Genomic DNA, 6,000 nt, shown 5'->3' with positions numbered 1-6,000 from the left:
AGCTTATACGTTTTGTCATTCATCTCAATTTACCAATAGCAAATCTCTAGAGGAAAATAGTTCAACATTCTTTTCTAGTCTAGAGAATGAAAGAAAGATGAATGAAAACCAAAGTGCTTTGCTCATTCAATTAGTAGAGGAAAATATGGAATTCAATGAACAAATTTCAAACAATGTTCTTCCTCCACAAATTGAGATAATACCATCACCCTCTACCCCAATCTCTTGCAAACTCGATGGGGATGATGCTATTACTATTTGGAGTGACAATATTTCTCATCCTGAAATTCTTCCAACCCTTCCAAATGTCATTCCAAATGAAAACAAGTGTTATCATACTGATGTGATAGACACAATTGTGGAGGAAATTTGTAAAATTTTCTCAAGCAACCAAGCATACTATTTCCTCCATGATTTTGAGAACAAATACTTTCTTTATCCTGAAAATGTCACCAATGCATCAATTCTTGAGACGAAGGATAACAGAAAGTTCATTTTTGATAATGGATAGTACAAACATATAGTTGGTAGACTTACCTGAGGAGATCACTTCTGTCTACCAATGACTAATCAGGTTTTATCTTTATGTTTTTAGTAAGTTTATTTAAGTTATTTTATCTTTTTTTTTTTATTTTCTATGTTTGTTTTGGGTTACTGTTATCAGGTTATCTCCACTCTCACTCCGTGCATATTGTCGTCAATCAGGTGTACTCTTTTCCCTATCTTTTTTCATTTCATATTTTTTGTGACATTGAGGACACTGTCTAATTTTGAGTTGGGGGTGGTGAGCTCTGGTGAGCGTTCATTTGGAAAACTATAATTGTCTTGTTGAATTTTTAAGCCAAAATTTTTTTCAAAATTATCCAAGCATGATTGTAAAATTACAGTTTGAGTCAATATTTGCTATATTTTGTTACCAAGTTGTGATTTTCAGAGTTCTTTTGCGCACTTTCCAAACATGTGGTAAAATGGTTGTAAACACATATAGTTAAGAAAAATTTTGAGTGTAAAGTTTTTCATTTTTGGTGAGTTGTGAGAGTTGAGAAAACAACTTTTTGAACTTTCATTGATCATTTGAGTTGGTAAAGTTAAACTTTTGGAATTTCAAACATGACATTTACTAGAGGGATTAATTTATTGTCAAAAGAGCCTTTGTGTTTATTTCTTTGTAACTTTATTGTATTTCTTTATATCTTTATTTTTATATGTTGTCTCTTGTCAAAAAAAAAAAAAAAGGAGAAGAAGAAAAAAAAAGTAAAGAAAAAAAAGATCATCAAATCAAAAAAAAAAAAAAAATCATCAAAAAAATATATATAATGAAAAAAAAAAGAACAAGAGCAACATCATTTTATTTGGATTTTCAAGAAGTCTCCATCTTTTTTTTTCTTGAGAAGAAAAAAAATAAAAATAGCAAAAGTAATATCATTTTATTTCTATTTTCCTCCATTCTTTCCATATCTAAAAAAAAATCATGTTAGTTTATTTTATTTAAAAAAAAAAAAAAAAATAAAAGAAAGAAAGAGAAGCATCACATGTCTCTCTAAAGGAAAAAAAAAATTGTTATTATATTTCTTTATTTATTAGTTAGTTAGTTGGCTCTTTATTTTGTGAGTTTTTCATGTAAATCCCAAAGGTTGTTTGTCATTTGAATTCTATTGGTTTGATATGTCTATCTTGTGATCAATATTTGTTCAAACTGCTTGTCCTAAAAAGTTTATCCTCTCTCATTTGTGCGTTAATTGTTACATTTCCAACTCCAAAGAGTGTCACCCTTCCAATATAAATACTTTCAATACCCGTGAAAAAAATTGGAGTTGAGACCTTTACACTTTTGAGATTTTTCGATATTATTTGTGTTAAGACTTGAAATAAAATAAATACAATTTGGTGCACACACACACAACTTTGTTGTTACAACTGAAATAACACTGATAGCAATCTTTAACTCTCTACTAATATTTTGAAAATGCTTGGATATTTTTGCGTGATTTGACTTGTTTATTCAACTCGATTATTCTTTTTCTCCGCTTGAATTGCTAGGGACTAGCAATAAGCTAGTTGGGGGTTGTGATTAGTGGTTAAAAATACACTTTTATTTATTTTAAATGATAAAATAAATTGAGTTTTAATTGATATTTTCATGAAATTATTGTAATATATTTTATAAATGAAAATATTTGATTTTGATTCAATTTATGTCTTTCTTGTAGGAATTAAAGTGTATTTTTGTTGAAAGAAAGAGGAAGGAGCAAAGTTGAAAAGAAATGAAGAAAAAAATAGTATTTTTGTTGAAGTCCAAAGCAACCCAACCCAAAAAGGTTAAGCCTAGCCCATGAAGCTCATCATCAATTTTGTCTCTTCCAAAGCATGTGATGCAATGATGATAAGTCTAGGTCATCATCAACCCTATTTTCCTCTTCCACACTCAACCTTCATCCAAAGAGTAGAAGTCAAAATCACAATGATAACAAAAATAATATTAATTTTATTTTTGATTTGAAATGTCAAATTTAATCTTAATATTTATTTTATAATCCCAAATTTTTATTTATTTATTTTTAGTCCTTTTATGGCTCTATAAATAGGAGCTCATTTTAGTAATTGGTAGTGTAATTTTTAGTGTAGGAAAACTATAGCAAAATTCTCTCAACTTTTCTTCTCATCTTTTCTCTTTAGAAATTTTATGAGAATGATTAGCATAATGGCCTAATCTTCCTTGGAAGGTTAGGGATGATTCCATATGCAAAGTGAGGTTATTTTGTATCTTTGATTCACTTTTTGTTGTAATGTTTATTTGAGTAATGCAAGTTCATATTCCACTTTTATTTTTATGTTCTTCTTCCATCTATACTATCTATGCTATTATACCAAATATATATATAGACTTAGTCATGCTCTTTCTATATATTTTTATTTAGTGATTATAGTAATGATAGTATTGCTCATTTCTATCTTTTATGTTCATTTTTATTTACTTTTAGTTAAATGATATATAGGTTTAGTCATGCTCTCCCTATGTGTCTAAAAATTAATAAAAGTAATATTAGTGTTCATTTCCTTCACTATCACCTCCATCTCCATCTCTATCTCTTTGTCATTATTTTTACTAAAAATATATAGGATTAGTCATGCTCTTTCTATGTGTTACTATTTAGTAAAAATAATATTGATGTTTAGTTTTATATTTAATCTTTTATTGCATTATTGCTTGATGTATAATGTCATTTCTAGGTTCTACATAAGATTAAATTATTTCTTTTATTTTTAAGAACTTGTATACTCAAAATATAATGAACTTTAATGTTACATCATTTGTGTCAACTTAGTGAATCAAAGGTACAAAATAGCTAAACAAGCATATGGATGATTCTTGAAGCCTTTCTCTCTTTTACTATTGATTACACATCTATTTGCTTTCTTTTAATATTTATTATCATATTAAAAATCACAAAATCATTAGTTAATATTATCACTTATTATTAACCTTTTGTTTCTATTTTTCTACTAACGCTTTTGTCCATAATCACCTTCCTGTGGAATCGACCGCCCGATCTATACTACAACCACCGCTAGTGGAAGTCACATTTGGGCGTTAAACACATATTTAGAATTAATAAATTATAATATAACTTATTTTTATTTTATATTTTTTAAAATATAAATTTAAGATACTATATGATTTCTTTATAATTCATTTTAAAATTTATCAAAATTGTTCTATAAAAATAAGTATGTAAAAAATACAATTTAGTTACTTTTAATGATTAAAAAAATAATTTTTTAGAAACTTATGGAATTGGTTAGTATACTTAATTTTGTCTAATTAAATTTAATGTTTGACTTAGTGTAACTTATATGATATTTAAGATACTATTTGGTTTATTTACAAGTTATTTTATACATCTATGAAAATAGTTTTATAACATATGTTTATTTATAATTTAATCTTGTAACAGATAAAATAAAAAAAATAAAAAACTTTTTAGTAACCTATTAAGTTGTTGATACATAAATTTTGTTTAAGTTTAAAGATTAATTATTTATTTGTTAAAAAAATATAAAAGAAACTAAAATACTACATTTGATCTTGGAAATTTTCTTTGGTAAAGGAGAAAGATATATACTTCTCACATATTATAATGATCATCGTAAAAAAAATTACAATGATGTAACTTTTAAAACCAAACAATTATTTGTGTAATAAAAATAATTTTTTTTTAAACTTGCAAAAATAAAAAAAGAGAGATACATGAAGTTGGAAATTTATTATAAAGTTTTTTTAAAAAAAAAATGATAAAATGAAAGAGATATTTAGATGCAAGAGAAAAAATATAAAATAAATAAATGAAGTCAGATTGATGGTTGAATAAAAAAAATGAGAGTTATTTTTAAATAATAATAATAATAAATTATATGTGTGTAAAGTTTAGATAAAAGTTTATGAAAGAAAGAAAGAATAATGAATTTTATAAAAAAAAATGGTGAATAAGGCACCAGTGGGAGAGAATACCGAATATATATGTATATGTAAATAACATTCGTTACTTTAATCTATTTAAATTAATATGGGTATCCTTATAAATAAAGGAAGAGGTTTCAAAGGTTACATTTTTATTGTAACCATCATGGTTACATTTTTTTAAGCCATTTGATTACTATTTAATGGTTGTGATTAATTTAGAAATTAAATAAAAATAAATAAAAAATAACTTGTAACTTGAAAATAACCTAATCATTTATTTCCTTAGAAAACTTTAATTAAGATTAATTATATTTTAAAATTAAATTAATTATCATTATTAATTAATTTTTTTCAATTTATTACTATATAAGGATCTTTTAGTAATTTATTTTTTTATACTTAAATTATTTAAAATTTTATAGCAAAGTTTTTTATAATTTAAAATTATACACATATAATTTCATAATTTAAATTTTATTATACTTGTAATCTTAATTTTAAATTATTACGCATAATTATTTAATTTTTTTATTTAGATATTTAAAAAGTAAAAAATGAAATAAGTTGAAGGATTTTTTTTTAAAAAAAATGGGTGCACTTGTTATTGATTGATTAGCTTGAGGCCTCATACTTAGTTCATATAATTGTAACAAAATAATTAAATATAATTAAAAAATAATTAATTATTTGAAAATTTATTATAAGAAAAGAATTTTAATTTGTGTCAAAAGAAGTTTAATTTTTGTAAAAAAAATAATTTTTTTTTGTAAATATTATAATTAAATGGCTTAATTATTAAAATAATTCAAGTAAGGATTTAAATATAAATATTAATTACTAAAAGAGGTCTTGTTAAATATTTAATTAATTTTAAGAAAATAGTTAATTATAATTAAATAATTCTAAAAAAGGAATGTCTATTTAATTAATTATTTTAAGAAAATAGTTAATTATAATTAATTAAATCTAAAAAAGGAAAGTCTACCTATTAGTAACCTGCTATTACAGGTTAAAGAAAAATGTAACCATATGGTTACAATAAAAATATAACCATTGAATAGTCACCCTATAAATAAAATATAGTTTACGTGAGCGTAATTTTCTCTATTTTTAACCCGTTGAAGTGAGCCAAACGCCACTTTTCTCTTTTGCATTGGATATTGTTTGACTCTGTATATATTACGTGTAAATTTACTTGGCTAATTAATACCTATGTTGTTGCTTAGTTATTCATTTATTATCGGCGTAGGTAGGGTTTTAGGCATATTATATCAGATTATGCAACAAAAGCATATTCATGTTTTTATGGATGGTTGAATCAAAGTATATTTTTAGAGTCATGTGTAAGCATTTTCTTTATATGAAAAAAAAAACAATTTATTGATAATCTTAAAAGAGAATTGTAACAAAACAGTACGTAATAATGTGTTCATCTAAAAAACTGACAAAAATGAAAAATAACAGACACAAGCAAAACATTAGCTTTAGCATACTGTTCAAACAAAAATGAGGAGTAACACTTTTTGTGATCTCGTCTG

The sequence above is a fragment of the Cannabis sativa genome, chromosome 1, assembly GCF_029168945.1.
Source record: "Cannabis sativa cultivar Pink pepper isolate KNU-18-1 chromosome 1, ASM2916894v1, whole genome shotgun sequence".
NCBI lineage: Eukaryota > Viridiplantae > Streptophyta > Magnoliopsida > Rosales > Cannabaceae > Cannabis > Cannabis sativa.
The sequence above is the reverse complement of the archived record's forward strand: the minus strand, read 5'-3'. Positions refer to the sequence as shown.